This window comes from Eumetopias jubatus, unplaced genomic scaffold (genome assembly GCF_037043125.1).
Source record: "Eumetopias jubatus isolate StellerSeaLion01/CBP00866 unplaced genomic scaffold, mEumJub1_p1.0 scaffold_4, whole genome shotgun sequence".
Classification (NCBI taxonomy): domain Eukaryota; kingdom Metazoa; phylum Chordata; class Mammalia; order Carnivora; family Otariidae; genus Eumetopias; species Eumetopias jubatus.
In genome coordinates this window covers 39041032-39061280 of record NW_028274810.1, presented here as the reverse complement: position 1 = coordinate 39061280, position 20249 = coordinate 39041032, and the positions used below count along the sequence as shown (strand labels likewise).

The 20249-nt window shown below is 33.6% G+C and overlaps 1 protein-coding gene across 13 annotated transcripts in view; it reads left to right on the top strand.

Annotated features, from left to right (window-relative positions):
- The window catches only part of ADGRL2 (adhesion G protein-coupled receptor L2), a 150472-nt gene that overhangs the window by 67838 nt on the left and 62385 nt on the right, over positions 1 to 20249 (top strand). The window lies entirely within an intron of this gene.

Sequence of the window (20249 nt, the reverse complement as noted above, 5' to 3'; positions counted from 1 at the left end):
CTCATCAGGCTCCCTATTCAGTGGGGAGTCTGCTTCTCCCTCTCCCTTTGCCCCTCCTCCCTGCTCATGCTTTCTTGCTCACACACACACTCTCTCTCTCAAATAAATAAAATCTTAAAAAGATTTATTTATTATTTTGGGGGGAGGGGCAAAGGGAGAGGGAGAGAATCCTCAACCCGACTCCCTGCTGAGCATGGAGCCCAACATGGGGCTCCATCTCACAATCCTGAGATCATGACCTAAGCCAAAATCAAGAGTCAGTCGCTTAGCCAACTGAGCCTCCCAGGCACCACAGTCCTTAATGGTTTGATTAATATTTTTTACAGCAAAAATAAGCAGAGAAAGTACAGAATTACCATACTCCTCTTGCTACATAGGCACAACCTCCCCAGTTATCAACATCCTGCATCACAGTGGCTCATTTGTTACCATAGATGAACCCACATTGACACCTCATTATCACCCAAAGTCCATAGTTTATGTGAGGGTTTATTCTTGGTGTTGTGTATTCTATGGGTTTTGACAAATTTATGATAGTGTGCATCCACCATTGTAGTATCATACAAAGTAGTTTTGCCATTCTAATAGGTATGTGGTGATATGTTATAGCTTTGATTTGCATTTCCCCAATGACATGTCATATTGAACATTTTTTAATATGCTTACTCGCCATTGTATATCTTCATTGGTGAGGTGTCTGTTCAGGACTGTTGCCCATTTTTAATCAATTGTTCATTTAAGTGTTCTTTATATATTTTTGGTAACAATTCTTTATCAGATAGGGCTGTGGCAAATATTTCCTATCAGTCTGTGGTTTATCTTCTCATTATCTTGAAACTTAGCTTTAAAAAAACAAACAAAACAGCAAACTCAAGTTGAGAAAACATATAGCGTGCTTTCTGTCTTTCTCTCCTTCCATATATTTATCTCATTGGTTAATATTGTATTTTTAAAATGATGTGTTGGAGGGGCACCTGGGTGGCTCAGTAGGTTGAGTGTCTGACTCTTGGTTTCAGCTCAGGTCATATCTCAGGGTTGTGAGATCAAGCCCAAGTCTGGCTCTGAGCTCAGTGTTGAGCCTGCTTGATATTCTCTCCCTCTCTCTCTGCCCTTCCTGTTTCTCTCTCTGTCTCTCTCTCTCTCAAAGAAATCTTAAAAAAAAAAAAAAAAAGATTTTCTAAAAAAAATGTGTTGGAAAGTGGTTTATAAAATTTAAAATATGTAAATGATATCTCTTAATGGGATAATTGCCTTCCTACATATAGATAGAATACCAAAAAACTGCTGAGGATGGGTATTGCTTTTCCTCTGCCTTAATATAGAGCACCTAACTCCTGGCCTCTTTTTATTCTCTCAATTTTGCTACACTGGCATCTTAATGAAAATTTTCTTATATATAAGATATTAAAATCGTGGTTAATTATGGTCAAACTATACAATAATACCCAGCATATGTAGTTATTTGGAACATAGAAACTCTCTGAAGGAACGTTTAAGTATCACAGAGTTTATTATACATTATTGCTTTCGTATTTTGTTTACTAGGAAAACCCTTCATCTTTCTATTCAGAACCTTCACCCTCTTCTCCTGACTCATTTCCCCCTTTGGACACAATATTCTGTCTAACTTTCTAGCTTATTTATTAGTGTACCTTAAAGTAGAAGAGCAAATTTTCTAGACTGGGGTCTGGTTAGTGTAGGAAAAATGAAAACATCAAAAGGTAATAAGAGGCAATGAAGAAAAAAAAATGGAAAAACTATTTTTAAAAAATCCATGCCATAAGAACATGGGTACAAATTGCTGTAAAATTTCTGATTTCACAGAGAATATGTGTTAGCCTTATTATAAGTAGCACATTTATGTAGTTTTCTTTAATGTTAATACTGGTCAAGATTTTTTTTTTAAGAAACCAGAGAACATATACAATACTTTTAAAAAGATTTCCATCAAAATGTTTTTATTTTGGGGGCACCTGGCTGGCTCAATCAGTAGAATGTGTGACTCTTGATGTCAGGATTGTGAGTTTGAGCCCCACATTTAAGATTACTTAAAAAAAATAAATAAGATCTTTTTAAAAAATGTTTTAATTTCAGTTCTTAAAGTGTTCTTAAAGTTATTAAAAAGCTATGGCAAAATCTCATTTGCATAAGTGGGACTTGAGAAAGGTTTTTAAAATTTAAAACAGAAGTTCGCAATGGATTGTGTAGCATTTGGAATCTGGCCTGTGAAATAAACCATAAAACATAACTAACTTTCTTTGGAAGAATAGATTCTGTGCTCCAGTAAATTGTAATAGAACAATTTGCACATAGTGTTTCAAAATTGGGGAACTGCCCATGCTAATGAATCAATAAAGGCAGCCGCTAATAATGGACCATTTTCCATTCCTTACATGTTGAACTGTTTAATTGTAGTGATATTAGATGAGTATTTAGGAGTAGGTCAGAGAGAAGTGGGAAGTAAAGAATTATTATGTGCAATTACCTGTTTTTACAAAGTTGACAAGCAAAAATCAGAGGCGTTGGTGCAGAGAGGGTCTGGAAGAGCAGTCTTGAGGAATTGTACATTGTAGGTAACTTATCATTGTTTGTGGATGTCTACATTTAAATACATTGTCCAGTATCTTAACAAAATGCATAAGTCTTAATCATATTTGTATCTATTAAATATAATTACATATTGTAGAAAATGTACAAGATAAGTTATTTTCATTGTTTCCTTATGTTATAAAAGCAGGGCTGCATTTTTGATAATACTTTAAAAGAAACTAGAATTTTGGGGGTATTTAAATTCCGTGGAAGAACACAGTTGTTCACTGTACCCTTGTTACCAAATCTCCAAACAATTTATGATGTATTAGTGCAAATAAGGGGTTAATTCCAAAATTAGCTGTAGAATCCCCATTTTCAAATTGTTGTATTATAGTGGTGGCTTATAATTATTTAGTCAGCACAATAATAATCTAAACAAGAACATTTTAGTGACAGGAAGACAATGTTAAGAGGACTTAAAAATGAGTTTCGTAGTGGTGGCTTATAAGTACTTCATTCTGCGTATGTCAGAATATAAACCTTTAAGGAAGTCTGCCATATTTGACTGGTATGCAGATTCAAATAACTGTAAGAAAATATGTAGACAATATTTTTGCTGCTGAATTATTACTGAATAATGACTGAATGCCCTGTTTTTGTTTTTGTTTGTCTGTTTGTTTTTTTAAAGTAAGCTCTCTGCCCAATGTGGGGCTTGAACTCATCAAGAGTCTCATGCTTCACCAGCTAAACCAGACAGGCACCCCATTTTTTAAGTATATCCCTGTTTTTTATTGAAAAATACTCTTTCAGTGTTTACAAATAAAGTAAAAGTTATTTTTACCATATTCCTAATAATTTAGCAAATTTTCTATTTATAATTGTCAGAAAATGTGATATTTGATAATGTAGAAAAAAGAAACTTTTTTAAGATAAAAAAATTTCTCTCTAGAAAGCTCAAATAAAAGCACTTGAACTTTTCTATTAAATTTCTAAACTATAATGATGGAGATAAACACAAATTTCAATACCATTGAAATTAAAATATATTTGTATTGTATTTGAAGGCTTTTTTACCCCCTCCCTCACTGTTATCACTTCAGCACTGAGAGTCAAGTAAATAAATACACTTGTAATTTTGTGGCGGTGGTAAAAGTATTAATAATTGTTTTTCATTCTTCACTTTCTATTTCCTATTCATTCAAAAGTGTGAAACGAAGGATCTATTAGAAACTGACACGACACTTGTCTTATAAGTACAACAAATGGCTTATCTGAGAAAGTGAGAAATGAAATTCTTCCCTAAAATGCTATGTATTTTAATACTTTATAAAATAACCAGCTTGCGCTTTCTCTCTCTCTCTGACAAATAAATAAATAAAATCTTAAAAAAAAGAAAAGAAAAGGGATGCCTGGGTGGCTCAGTCAGTTAAGCATCTGCCTTCGGCTCAGGTCATGATCCCAGGGCCCTGGGATCGAGTCCCATATGCTGAGCAGGGAGCCTGCTTCTCCCTCTGCCTGTCGCTCCCCCTGCTTGTGCTTTCTCTCTCTCTCTCTCTCTGACAAATAAATAAATAAAATCTTAAAATAAAATAAACACCATTAGAGATAATGATTTAGGACTCTTTGAAGATAATTATAGTGAGGTACCTTAAAAAATTGTGCAACAGTTTTAGCTCTTTGATTTCATGAAAGCAACACAAACAAAAAACCTTAGTACTATTCTGAAGTATTTGATGAATAAGAAATTAGAATTTTGCTAACAATATTGGGTTTCTGCGGCACACTCAGGTACAATCTAGTTTCTTAAAGTGATGTGCTAAATTGTATCTGAGATCATCTTCCAGTGTTATTTATGATGTCCCTTTGTTCATGTTCTTTACTCTGAGAGGCTGCCCATTCTGATCAAGGTAGTTTGCTGCCTTAAACGATGCTTTATATGCCCTTACGTTTTTAGCACTTCGGTTTAGAGATCTGAAAGTAAATATGTACTTTTTTCCAATATTTAATGTTAGGTTAATGGGCATGGGTAGGTGAGGTTTTACAGTGGATGAGTTACAGAGTTAACTCTTACTATCAGATATGCATCAGTGTACTTCTGTCAGTACAAAGAGGTTCTGAAATTAATAGGTATTTTCCTCAAGAAGCTAGAAAGAATACATGCCTCAGTGTTTTCTTATGGTAGGATAGGTATATTTTGTGTAATTGATTCAAAAATAGGCTGTTGTTGTTTTGAAATTGCCCGAGGACGATAAAGGACGACCCTAGACATGGAGAACTAGCTCCTTTAAAACTTCTGGCTGGGGCGCCTGGGTGGCTCAGTTAAACGTCTGCCTTCAGCTCGGGTCATGGTCCCAGGGTCCTGGAATCGAGCCCCGCATCGGGCTCCCTGCTCAGCGGGGAGCCTGCTTCTCCTTCTCCCTCTGCCTGCCACTCCGCCTGCTTATGCTCTCTTTCTGTCAAATTAATTAATTAATTTAAAAAAACTTTTGGCCAAAATTTTAGCCCATATGTAGACAGCCAGCATGAACCTCATAGCATAACTACATGATGTTTCTTATTAATTTAAGTTCAGTATATTTTTGGCTGTTACACTACCCATTTAAGTTTCTTTAAGTTTATTTGGAAACAAGCTTGCGTATAAATAAATAGTTCAGCAAGCAGTTGTTTATACAGATTTGGCACTCACAAGAGTAGTGAAAGAACGTATAGATGAAGCAAACATAAACGCAAAGTTGACAGTTGCTGGTGAATAGATGATGTCGTTCACAGAGGTTCTGAAGTTTGAGCATGCAAAAACTCTAGAGAACACCTGAATATAAGGGACAGAGGTAAAGTTGCCATCAAGGGAACCAGGACAGGCACAAGAAGATAATGTCTCATAAAGCTAACAGCAAAGTTAATAGTAATAGCAATAGTAAAATAATAATAGTAAAGTGTAAAAGATGTACACTTATTTTTATTGGTGTTGAAGATTTTTATTCTATCTAGACAGCCCAAATAAAAGAACAGGCAGGGTTTTCATGATAGAGTTTCAGAACAGAAATCAAGAAATTGGCATTCAGCCTTGCCTTGACCAGAAGAATTAGGTATTTCCCTAGTCGCAGAGCCCACGATGAGTAAATACATGACGTAGATTTATAAAGTAGGGGTACAATTCAGGGACTTTTGTCTTAAAGGGAAAAAATCTTCTAGAACTTGGGTACAATTTCATTAAATTAAGCTAAATAAGTAGGTGACAAAACTTATTTCAGAGCCTAGATCCTTTCCACATTGGTTGGGATTATAGAAGTAAGCTCAAGTATGTAGGAACCAGATTAATCTATTTTCATCCTGAATCCCATTCAGTAAATTTTCTATCCTTAAATTTCCCTTTTCTAAACCTATCGGTGTCCCAACCTATTATCTCCGAGCATAATTACATTGTATTTAATATGTCGATCTAACAGCAACTCAAGTAGTGACAGTTTCTTGTGTGTATGAGAATTTGAAGAAATGTATTGTTGTCTATGTATGTGCATTACTTTTTTTGTTCAATGCCTCATTCCCTAAATGATGGAATGTAGATGGACAGTAGATGCAAAGTGAGTCTCAAAAATGTAGTGCATATTCCCAGCATGCAGTTAGAAGTAAGGCTCCATGGAAAGGACCATGCATGCCTTAGTCTGGAATAAGCACAATGATCTTTCCCTCTACCTTTCCACCTCCCATTCTTGCTACCAGTCAAGGCACATACCTAGGGACCCTCTGTGGGGTCAAAGCACATACCTAGGGACAGTCTGTGGGGTGGGTGGTGGGGACATAGGCAATTGTTTCTATTTCAAGAGAGTTATTGAATAACATGGTTAGAACCGCTGAGGAACTTGGGACTCATCATATTCTAGTTCACTTTCATTACATCAGGGAATAAACTATCATTGCATTCAGTACATTTTGTGCACACTGCAATATGTATTTTCTCCTCACTTATTTTGAAAATATCCGTGGGAAGGTGTGACTACATGATATCCCTCTTTTCACTTTGGTGAACCTTTGGAAAGGTTGAATTATTTGCTATAGGGGCTCAAACTTCAATTTGTCTATACCTAGAATCTCATTAACTAATATCTTAGTGACATGAAAATTTGTTATTAAGTAATAATAACTAGTCTTAATAATTCTGTTATCTAGGTTTTAAAAATACACTTGTGCTATTTTCAAGCATACTGATAAGATATTAAGTGTGTGTAAAATATTTAAAAGAGATACTTAAATACACACACATATATGTAAAACTTTCCTATGAGAACTGATGAATATTGGAAGCTTCTCAAAATTTAACCAAGAAAATCCATTAGAATGCAGTCACAGTTCTGCCAGTATTCTCTGGGAGACTTCATGATTATAGATTTCGGTGTGAGTATATTTTCCTTGACATACAACCCTTTCAACTTTTATATTGATCATTCAGTCTTTGTAAAGAAGCTTTGTATCCATGTCCGAGCTATATGAGAGTTTAATTATTTTTCTGTTTCCTGATCTCTCTTTATAGGTAGCAATATGTTTAAAACCTGTCTTTCTAAGATACTCATATCCCTTCCTCATTAATGGAACATTTTTAGAAGGAAAAAATAAGCCAAATCTGCCTTTTCACCTAATTTGATATTTTATAATATTTTGGGGTTTTGTGTATTTTCTTCTTGCATTATTGTAAATACTGGTCAGGGATACTTTTCTCTTGCTTAGTATATTTATTCATTGAAACTATTCATTCTCCTAGGATTTAAGACTGCCATTTCTGAAGAACTACATTCTTACCTTTGTGCTGTTTATCCCAAGTGCTTTTATCTATCTGTGGTGTCTGATTCATCAGCCATTTGTCCATTAAGATGAAATGTTATCTGGGGAAAAATGAATAACTCAGATGCTACTAACTCATCATCTCTGTGCAGTATACTTAGGTTATTTTCTGTTAGGTGATGGATTTCCACTAATTCTTTGACTCTTGGCCGAGTTGCTTTAAGACAACGAACTGGAATTATAAGCATCTCTCTTTGGCCAAGGATTGGGAGGTTACTAGTATAGACCCTTGATCCTTAGTATAGTAATAAATAACCATTAAAGCTCTAATTGGTATATCTAATTGGACACATACTTTGCATGTCACTTACTGATGGGCATTTAAACCAAAGCATTCATTTTAGGAAGGGGAGACTGTTGGCAGTAATAAACATGAAACATATTAAACATTCACATTTACTGTGCAAGAAAGACTAATAAATTATAAAATGGCTTAGAAGACAAATAATCTAAATATCCCTTACGACCCTGCTTATCAAATGTAGAGGAAAGAAACAATGTCACATCAAAGATTCTGCCCTACAGGGTCCTCTGTTTCTCCTTTTAAAATGAAAATTAGTAAAACAATTCTACTGGATAATGAGGACTGAGAGAATAAGTGTGAATTGCCAGTTTTATCTGATTCTTCTGGTTAATACGTGGGTTTTTAACCTTTTACGTTATGTCTTTTGGTTGAGGAAGCGAGGACCAGTTTTTCTTAGAACAAAACATTACTGATCTTCAGTATTTCCTAAGGATTATTCAGTGAAATAAGAGGTTTGAATAATACTTTAAAAGTTTGAATTTGATTTGGTTTCGGATTCTGGTCAGATAAGGGAAAAGGAAGTTAGTTTTCAAAAGGAAAGACATACCTCATTTCAGCTCTGGTGCTTTTGCTTCACTTTTTATTTTTAGAAGTTGTCTTTATTTTTGAAACCAAAGTGGAGAGGTGAAGAAATAAAAGAAATGTGAACATCAATTTGACATACAAATTTCAGTATTATTGTAAATAATCTGTTCATAATGCTTTTCATAGTCTTAGGTATTATTTACCCCAGCTTTCACTAAAATATTGGTTTCTCTTTACAAAGTCAATTTAAACATTAATTATGTTAATTGACAGAAACCAAGTCCAATTTAGTGTTATAATTACCTAAATGTACTACATAATCAATGTTAAATAACTAAATGAAAGCACACTATATCTGCTTACATAAGACTAGTTTCAAATACCCAGCTGAGTACTTTGTTTTGTACCTAAGTGTGATTTCTTTTTAGTGTATAGCTGCTCTCTGATAGCATACTACTAGTGTCATATATAAATATGGCTTACAGGCATCCTTTTAAGAAAATGTCATACTTTAAACAAATAAAAATAGATGCTTAATCAGTTATAGAGAATAGAAATGAAATTTTACTAGATTTTCAAATCAAAACATATTCACTCTTTTTTCTTTTATTTGGCTTTCTCTTCCCTTTCCCCACCAAAAATCCATAGCCAAATGCTACTGAAATGCAATGTAATACATATTTTCTACCCTTATAAAAACTAAATTATGAATTGTAAATTCATTTAAAAATTTGGAGTTATTTTTTATATGTAGTTCAGCTTCTTATCAGCATATTTATTACCAGAAAATTAATACATGTATTCATTAAAGCTTTGGAATAATTTCACTGTCTGAAAATGTACTGTTTATTATTTAATACATTTTATTATGCAATAAATAATGATAAAATCTAATTTTGAGTGAAGATGAGAATCTTCCATTCTAACTATCCTTTTTGTTTTATTGAGATTTTTAAGTAAGTAAAAAAAATCCTATATGTTATTTGGTAGAGAAAAAAATCCTTAGTCATTGTTTTATTCCAAATCCTTACTTTATTTTCTTACTAGCAGTTGAGGAGCTCTGCTTTGCCACCCAAAAGCAGGTAGCAATTGTGAATCAGTATCATTTATAATACATTTATTGGGTAATTTTATCAAATGAAGAGAGAAAAATATTTGGTATTAAATTATTTTAAAAGAGCTTTGCTGTCATTTATTAGGGCCTTACTAATTTTTCTATATATCACATAATGTAATTGTACCTAGACTATATTAGCAATAGCAGCAGTAACAAAAAACACTGGTATCAATACACTACTTTGTACGTGGTCTGAAGAAGATTATTGTGATTAATTAGGTTTTTGATAGCATTATGAATTTATCTGTCTTACAGGTTTTAAAGACCTATTCTTTTTACTTTGCTATGTATTTTCTTGAAATACTGTATAGCAATTCAGTTATAGTTCTTAATGCTGCTTGCTATTCCACAGTAGGTTTGGACCTAATATTTCTGATGTTTCTAGGAAAAATCAGGTGTTGAAGAAATGAAAAGAAGTGAGCGATTCTATAGTCTTGATATTTATTTCATATAAATCACTCAAATATATTGTTTAACTAATACATTTCCCCATTCTCCCAATATTTCTTCACATCATATGCAGCCAACACAGACATGCTTTTAGAACTCACCTAAACCTTGGCCTTAAAGAGAGTGTCTGAAATGATAGTCACTCTGTATAAGTTGTCTTGAGATTATAGCAGTGGTCTTTCTTTTCTTTTCTTTTTTTAAGATTTATTTATTTTAGAGAGAGAGTGGAAGGGGCAGGGAGAATCTCAAGCAGACACCACACTGAGTGCGGAGTCTGACTTGGGGCTTGACCCCATGACCCCAAGATCCTGACCTGAGCCAAAACCAAGAGCCGACGCTCAGCCAGCTGAACCACCCAGGCGCCCATGCAGTGATCTTTCTGTTCATTTTTTTCAGACCAGAGATCTGTCATTGTTATTGAACTCACCTGTAATTTGTGAAAATATTCCTGTTTCTAAAATTGGATTTACCATGAAGCTAATGAATCTTAAATGTCAGAGCTGTTCACTTGCACAGGCTCTTCTAGGCATTGTTAAGGCCCTTAGCAGTGTGCTCAAAGGGTCATATATTTTTGTAAAGTTTCCTGAAGTATGATATTTAAACAAAATCTTTTAAGGTTTTGATTTCATTCTCTGACTTCTTCTCTGTTACACTTCCCCTCATTTATGGTCACTTAGGAGTAGCCAGGAGCTACTGGGATTCTGTTAAGTAGAGGTTCAGTTGGTGATAAATTCAGTTTGGATATAGTGGGGTATTTTTATGTGGTTTGCAGACACTCGTGTACAGTTATTGCTAGCTATTCTGGTGAAGAAATGGCCTCCAGAATTACTCCTATTATTCATTATATTGCCTTACTGATTGTGACATAAATGTGCAAGGCCAGATGTCATGTTACAATTTGAATGTGTCCTATGGCACCTGAAATATGTGGCAAGTGGAGGAGAAATAGTGTTTGAAATGTATGGAGCCAGAAGCTAGTCTGTGGAATCTTTTCGGTCATTAAATGTGTTAAACAGTAAGTGGGGGATTTGGTTCTCATCTATAACTAATCAAAACAGAAGTTCTCTCCTATATATTCTTCGGGGGTACACAGACAACATTATCAAATGTAGTGCTTACAGTTATAAAGACAACATACTGTTCCCCTCTTTCAATAAGTATCAGATAAAATAGAATTTATCAGAATACTTGTATTCGTGGGGCATAGGCTGTAGCAATTCAGCAAACATGAGCACCTCTGACATTGTACACTTTATGTATCCTAACCATCAGTAATAAATAACACATTGTGAGCAGCTGTTCTAGAGGAAAACCAAAATTATAGAAAGTGACACTGTGAAATTGTTATATATGAGACAAGGGTAGGATTTGTGGTAAAAAAATTATTAAGGAAAATATAAAGGAATGCTGGCAATTAATTTATTAAAATATTATTTCAGTTTTCTGGATTTTCTTGCTTATGATACTTGTTGGCTTTTAAAAATGAGTTGTTTGTTGTGATTTTTTTTTCCTAAATAACTATTCACTTTGGTACCTAATTTTCTACTTGTAATTTTTGTTTTTTGTTTTTTCATAAAAGTGGTACCCCTAAATTTTATAAGCTTTGGACCTCACAAAACTTGAAACTACCCCTACCAGTTTTATTTATAATGTGATGATTTTGAGAAATTGGCAGTGTTCTACTCGACATTCATAGCTTGATATATGCATTTCAGGACATTTCATTGTATCTTTTTTATTTTATTTCATTGTGTCTACATTATATTCTAAAGATTCAGAATTTGGGATGAGAATTTGAAAAATTAAAAATTTAACAAATAAATTTATTAATGGACATTAAGTAGATAAGATAACAAAACATTCATTTATTCATTAAATAAAAGATTTAAGGTAAAAAAACCATTTTCACAGTTTACGTTAAATAAATGCTTTGTTTAAAACCTTTCTATTATGTTGTAGGCTAAACTAGGGGAGTTTTAAACTAAATGAGGTTTAAACAATTTTTTAAGAAATTGTACAAATGGGCTTTATTTTTACACTTTTCTCCATTCTCCCCACTCCCCATTTTTGGAAGTTTCCTTCACCCTTACCCCACAGTCCTATTATAGCCTTTATGTGGAGAAAAAAAATAACATTTTTAATTTACTTTTCTTTAGTAATCATTTCAGTGGGTTTCTATAAGATCCATAATCAAAAACTGTTTTAGTAAATCAAACCTTTTTTTTTTCTTATTACTTTTGAAACTTGCTAAAACAATGCAACAAGAGGAAGCAAGAGAAAGTATGCCAGTTTTTCTAGGATATGTTCTAATTTGTGGGTTTTTTTTCATACACTAAATTATCTTATGACCCAGTCCTAAGATGTTCTCATTGTTAATTCATGGATTTCTGTATATATAATTTAAAAAATGTTTATAAGTAACTTTTGAAATCTATTTGTGGGTTGTTAGGTGAATGAGACTCTGCTATTTGAAAATATATATAAACAGGTATATTAGAAAGATAAATAATGGTCATTACAAATACAGTATCTGATAAGTTGTTTTGAGACCTTTATATGTGCATTGCCATTTATTTCAACCCTTGACGAGTAGACCTTTATTAAGCTGTGATGATTACTGAATATGAAATGTAACCAAGATTATTTATTCAAATATAATTTAAATATTCATCAAAGAGGAGTTATGCTTGAGACTGACAGAGACTATTAACATCAAAAAATATAATTAACTGCATTGGGTATCATGAAGCAGAGTTAGCCAAATAGCCGAGAGGTCTAATTGCTCTAGAGTTTGAGAAGCAATGGTTTTATTTTATGCGGTAGCTGTGGAATTAATAGTAATGCGCTTGCCTATGTGGGCCAATTAAAATCTGCCTGTTAAGGTTCATTGCTCTATAGGAAACCCATTGAATATCGCTTAGTAAACAGGATTGACATGTCAGTGTGTACAAGAAGATGAAATACAATAAAATCTGTGAAAATGAGAAGTATCATTAAAAGAACTGTTTTTGAAAACAATTCATTAAACTCTTTACCAATAACAGTGTGTTAGGTGATGTTGTGGTATGCCCTCAGACTCCCCATTCAGGACTAGCCACTCTTTCCTCCAGCCGCCAAAGGAGTTGCAGGCTGATGGACTCCCAGTGAGTCCCCACCCAGGACTGCCGCGGGCTGAAGGGATCTGAAACCCTTCCCCCCAGAGGCAGCCCTCATCGAATGCCAGAGTAAAAAGGCTTGGCCTCCTCATCCTTTGCTTCATTTGGAGACAGCTCTGAAGGGCCCTCCCAACTCCAGAGCTCCCTCCCTGAAGAATTTGCGGGGCCTTTATTGCAGCCGCATTAGACTTCTCCCCAGTTGTTTCCCGCATAGTTCCAAGAGCACCATAAGCCTCGCAGAGATCTCTGCCTCAAATTCTGCTTCCCATGTTACCTAACCTAAGAAAGGAACTAATGATAAATATAAAACAAGTCTTGTCCGTGGGACTGGCTACATACATTGTAGGAATTTGGCAATTTAAAAACTAAAATAGTTTTAACCACCCCTCCATTGCCCAATTCAGGTCTACAGATAGCATTTTATCTTTGTCATGTGATCCTTTTTCTTTAATAAAAGTAATATTCTGACCTTTGTGGCGCTATTATGTTTTTTAGCTGAATACAAAAAGAAAGCACTCCTGATTGAACTCAAAAGATTTTGCCTTGCCCAGACTGTAGAGATTTAAAAGTGGGCCAACATTCTCATGGCATTTTGACATTAATGAGGTTGTTGAAATGGAAAAGTTGAAGGGTCAAAGATAAGAACAGTAGCAAGCTCTTCTAGTGTTTCTTTTTCTTAATAGTGATAAATATACTTAATAAATTGTGATTCCTAACATAAAATCTGTGATGTTATGTGTTAAATATAGTACTTTCAGGATTAGAAGATTTTTTCTTGCAAATAAAAATAATTCTAACACTCCCTAGCTATAAATTACAAACCTCAAATACAGTTTATTAAATTAAGATAGTATTATATATATCTGTAACTTTTATAAGATGTGTAACAATTTTAAATAGCTTCATAGATCTTAATAAGTATAATGTAATAAGGTATACATTATGTCTTTAGTCTACAGTGATAAAGATGTTTTTCTAGCCATTCATCATTGAATATGCTTACCCTGTTTATATCTGTGGCCTAAGACTGCATGTCAGCTTTCAGAGGAGTGATGTTGCTGCTTCACAGCACACAGCCCTGTATTCCCAAAGCCTGTACATGATGTTAGTGGTATTAAAAGCTCTTGAGTCTAACAATTTATAGGTCACGAAGAACTGAGCCTTTCAGACAAGTTACTGTTACGAAGCTAATTAAGGCTAGGAATATAACATGGAAGGGAAGCCTCTTCCTGCTTTGTAGTTTTTAAGAACTTATACGAACCATGTAAATCAGAAAAGTTTTAATTTGGTTTCTGTCATATGAGTATGGAACTATGCTTGACTTCTGAAAGTTATAGCTTATCTTTCATTCATTGATTTATGCTCCCAAATAATTACTGAGCTATATGATGTCCAAGCGAATGTGCCAAACACTGTAAAGGTATTTATGAACAACTGGTAAGAATATATATTTGCAAGTCTACAGACTGATGTTTATGGAGTTAATAAATTGTGGAACAAGGCACAGCGTTATGCACTGCATGTTTTCAGAGATTCTTAAAGCCGGCATGAGCCCCCCAAAGATGTAGTCTGGTGGAGAAAATGAGATGTGTGCAGAAATGAGTATGATAAAATCTCTCATCACAGTAAACTTCTAAAGACTGATGGAGAAAGGAAAGTGATGAGTAATGTCCTGAGGTGGGAAGATGTACTATATGTTGAGGGAATGCTGAGTTAGGTCTGTTAAGGGAGTTATTCAACTTCTGACCTCACCCTTTCAAACTTTCTATACCATGAAGCATCTTATCAGCTTTCTTCTTCCTTTCGGGCGCTATAAATTCTTTTCTTGTACTTAGGCTAAGGAAGAAAGGATCTTTCAAAGATTGTGTTCTTTATGTTTCTCAAAATTCTATAAAATATATTTTAAAAATAATTTTTAACCCAGTAATGTGAATATGGAAAATAACACTAGGACTTCAGGTCCTCTATATTAATTCTGAAACAATGAGTTTACTCTTTTTATGGCAGAGAACTGTAATACATAATTTCATATCCATTTGTTCATTTTCTTCTGCATATTGTTTCGATGTGGTATATTTAGGGTATTACTATGCTTTTAAAATTGTAGGTATTTCTACACCAGAATATAGCAGCTTATGTCTTATATTGCTGTTTCTAGTGCCAGAATCACAGGTGGATATAAAATTTTGATTTCCTTCCTCCCCTTCTCCCGCCCGCCCTCCCTCCCTTCCTTCCTATTTGTCCATCTTTCTGTCTATCTATGTATCTCTCTTTCTATTATCTGTCTATTTTTAGATAATTTATTGCCTTTGAGACTGAGATGCAGCAAGAGGACACTTCCCTTGATCTATGCTTTTTTTTTTCTTTAAAGAGCACTTTGGGTTAATATGCTGACAACTGAATGCTTATGAGTAGGTGTTCAGTTATCGAGAATGCCATGAGCAATGCCTTGTTACTTTCTTATCAGCTACTTCCTGCTGTCAGCTTGGCACTTATTTCAATAGAAAAGGATTTGCATCAAATGTAATGCCTTATTATATACAGCTAACATGGGGTTTTTAATTGTGCAAACACATGAGACTCCTGCAGTGATAGTCAATTTGATAAAAGGATTAGATTATGAATATTTTGTCATGATTAAAGATTACTTCTGATTTATCATTAGTAAGCCAGTGAAATTTGCCATATTATTTATCAGTCAGGTGAGACTCCATTAATTTTGAGAGTGTATGAACCACACAGTATCCACCTCTTTATAAAGAGCCTCTAATGAATTTATTTATATTCAGATTATAGGTATTAAGGATTGTTTTTAGCCTTCCACACCTGCTCTTACTGCTAAGAGTATCCCAAGAGTCTATGGTTCCAGCTTTTTGTCTTTATTGTTTTTCATCTCTTGTCTTACAGACAGTTAGGTAAACATCTATACAAAATCTCCAGTTTTTATTAAAGAAATGACAACTGGTATGTATCAACAGGACATTTTGAGTTGTCCCATTGATTAAAAGAAACCCTTAATAAAATAATAGAAGAATGGGAATTCTGATTTAGAAAGTATTTATTGAGTAGTACTTCTTGCTGTAAACAGGACTAGGCATTCTGATGGATTTAAAAGAAGCTGGAGAGATCAGACTAGGGCCCTAGCAACAACTAAAGGCATTGAATGAGACCTAATACAAATAACTGCTCGGCACTCTTAGAGGTGTTTGGGAAAGAATGTAAACAAAAACATAAGGAGTTTACCAGTTAATTCTAAACATGAATATAGTTGCTGAATTAAATAAAAACTAAAATGCAAAATATACAAGAGACACCACAAAGCAGAATATGATTAATTGCCAAATTAGTTATATAGACAATCCCTGCTATAGGGAAAAGAGACAAAAATCACTTCGGGTTCCATTAATCAGGGATGACTATAATACTGTTTGGCCAGCCTCGTTTGTGTGTTAGCTTTCTTTATTACCTCCTCGTTAGCTGATGCTTCCTGCAAATGTGTGTGCCTCCCTCACACCTAAGTACATGGCAGCGAGTTGCCTAGAGGGAACCACCTTAAGATGGGAAACAACAGTTCAGCAAACTAGTAGCCTAGTGTCCTCAGCTCTAAAAATGTTCTACCTCAGAGACTTAAGGTCCTTCAAATGGTCTTCATATTAAGAATGAAATAGTTCTAGAAGTATACATAGTCATTTCTGTGAGAATTCTGTTCTGATGCATTTTTCTAGATGGGAAAGAACGACATAAGGAAAACACAGATAACAGTGTTTATGGGGTACAAAATTAAAACGAGATAACTAATAGAAACATATTTGTAACTTCTAGAATAATTATGTAGCACTTTATTTTTGGAATGAGGGTGTTTTCAGTTTCTTGGCCCTTTGGGGAAATATTAACTCTACGTATTTTCCCTGTTCCAACATTACTCTGTTAATTCAAATCATATTATTAAGACACTGCTCGGTCATACTTTTGCATCCCCTTTACACAAGGCCTTCCTTTATTTTTGTTTATAACCTATGTCACATATTTTACTACCAAATGTTTCAGAAGTTGCATGAGGAAAATAAATTACTTTAAAATAAAAGCTATATAAGAAAAGCGTATTGAATTGAAAAATTTTGGTGAGAAAATAATAGTAGTGAAAGATGTGAAAGATTTTATGCCAAAAGAATTCACTTCAGGTAAAGAATAGCTGTGCTTTCTTGCCTCATGATTAAAAACCAAAGCAAAACCCAGGCACTTATAGAATAGAGTCATTCTAATAAAAAAATGAAAAACTTCTCCTGAGTCAATTAAATATTTCAGCAGAAAGTTGTATTTAGTCTTAAGTTTTGCATAGATGGAAATTTTTTAAAAGCCATGCTATCAAGTCTTATGATTTTATTTCTTTGCTTGCAGTTCGATTTGTATAGTTCTGTGAACATTTGTTGCTGTGCTGTAATCAAAGTGAGGTCTGTAAAGCTGAAATTATATTAGCCATCAATTAGATTGGATACTCGTTTGTTTTATATGCAGAGATCTATAATACTGACCAAATGATGCCTCATCAAACATCTTGGGAGGCAGAAAAATATATTTATGGCATAATTTTCTTGTTTTTCAAAATCATATCCAAACCAAGGGAGTAATCTTTTAAGGTGAATTTAAAATAGCAACGACAAAAATCTAGTTTGCTCAGTGTTGTCCTCTAAAACTCCTTTTAGTTGCAGGTTCTTTTGCATTATTTCAAACTCTAATCCTCTGAGCGGGTAATTAACAGACCAGAAAAGCCATTTGTGAAAAAGAAGAGCCATAAGGGTGGAAATATTTCTTCACCGAATGATCTTTAAGAAGTAAATAATTACAAAAGAAAAAGATTTGGGATGACCAATCTAAATCTGAAGATAATTAGAAGGAATAGAGTATGAAAATCGAAATGCTTGGCATGTACAACAATTCTCATATCATAACAAGACTAATTAAATATTTAGAAACCAAAAATCCCCTCACAATTTGAAGAAAAATAACCCACGACAAAAGGGTCTGCAACTTTGCAGATAATTAGCAAGGGTTATAGGAAGGAAAAACATCACAGATTGGCTCCAAGGCTCTGCAAGGTCATGTCTTATTACGCTGTGTCTTTTGTATGGTCTGGTAACAAGTTTCTTGCTAATTTAATCTAACTAGGGCATCCCATAGCGATTTCCCATTTCCCTTGTTAAAAATGTGATAGTTTCTACAAGTACAAACTGTAGTAGGTTAACATTTTTATAAATAATTGCTCTTAATTGATACAGGTCATAGTATTTTTTGAATTATTAAAAGCAGAGGTCTTGAAAATTTGGACACAGAAATGATATTTTTTAAGTATTTCAAAATTTTACAGTTTTTACCCCCTCTTAAATTTTCTTATTCTTTTCATTAAGTAGTTAGACCTGATGACCCTGTGAATGAAACTTAGTCTCAGTGGCATGCTTTGTAAATAAATACTTCTTATTTTGCTAATAAAAGCAAGCACATTTATGTTGAATGTGCATTTCTGCAAACAAGAGATTCTGTACTGGATTAATAGGTCTCTGAGTGAGTCAAGCCTAATTTGCAGTAAACTGACCCCAAGGTCCAGTAAAAACTGCAAGGAATTTCAGAGGTTTCTAAAACATAGTAAGTTGTTTTTAGCAAATCAGCATTGCCATTTCAAATGCTTATTTTAGTAATTAATGTGGAATTTTTGAGGATTATTAAGTTTCTAAGATGCAAATTTAACTTGCAAATATTAAAGTATGCAAACTGTCTGGTTATAATTCCTGATAGAGTATTTTATTCAGACACAAAATGATTGTGGAAGGTATCACTTTTATGTTATTCATGTTTTTAACACACTGAAAAATGGAATGACAATATTTTGGACATGGGCTTAAACAAGATTTTACTGTCAAAGCTTTGGTTGACTTGCTGTAGGTTACTTGATATTTGGTTTATTTTGGCTTTCTATTTCTGTTATATACTGTACACTTTTCAGTCAAATAGGTTTACATTTATATATTGACAGTACTGAAAGAATTTTATTTTGTATTTTTGCTTATGGTTATTTAATAATAGTCTTTTTCTATACCTTTTTCTTTCAAGTACAGTTGCAAAGATGTAATCACAGTTGCAGTTTTTTTGGAATCAGGATTGTATTTAAAACTTTTGAAAACACCAGCATATTGGAAACTGAATGGAACAGAAATTGTTATTTTTCCAAATTATGTTTTCATATCATGTACCAATACTCAAGTATATTTTCCTAAAGATTCTAGTAGTAACTTTATTTCTATAATCCAACTTTATTTCAGTGATTTCAAAATAGTTCAAACAACACATACTCTGTAAGGCTTTGAGTATAATATCTTAACATGCCTAAAGAATTAAATGCTATATGATGGATAGAAATCTACTAGAATACACAAATTATTAAATAAATTATGAGAACATAGTTATGTGACAAATGGGAACATTACTATAGAACACCTCTTCTTTTCCCATAATAATTACACACCATTTAGCTTCCTAATGTTATGTTTACCTAGCAATTAGTTAGGCTCACAAATCATCATTAATAAATATTTAAAGAAAGCGGGACCCACTTTTCTTAGCTTTACAGAATGAAAGTTTAGATGCTACAAGAGCATTATACAATAAGAAAATAAGAGGTTTGCTGTAACATTCACCTCAGTTTCCCTCTTTGATTTGTGAGGATGATTGTCACCTTTTATCTTGGAACATAACTTCTTTTTATCCCCTCAGTTTATTTGATTACTTTCCTTGAATAAATCTATTCCACATTAGAACTTACCTATTAGTATTTTAAGGTCATTTGCTGTGTATAAAAATTTATTCTAAATTTGGACTCAGAAGGTCAAGGGTTCTATTGCCTAGAGTACCGTACATTCGTTCCTTGGTCATTTGGAATTGTTAGTGTATATAGTGATTTGGAAGTTTAAAGGGTACTTTTTTCCTCTGCCTTCAAATAGCCTATCTCCTAAATGCTGTATCATTGGCTTTCATGATACAAAATTATGTCCAAATTGACAGAATTTTCTGAGAATCAGGTTCAGCTGATTAAAGCAGAATTGGATGTCTGGTATTTATTTTCTACTAACTGTGTTTATTTATAATCATAAATAGCCAGGCTAACTATTCATCATTTATTTCATTCATTCAAAAACAATTACTGAATTTCTGTTATGTGCAAGGCATATAATCACCTCCAGTAAAAATGTAGAGGTTGACAGTGTCTTTTTTCTTTCATTTCTTTTTATGTTTTGCCCTTTGAGGTAACATTTCTAATTTTTTTAACCTGGTTTACTTG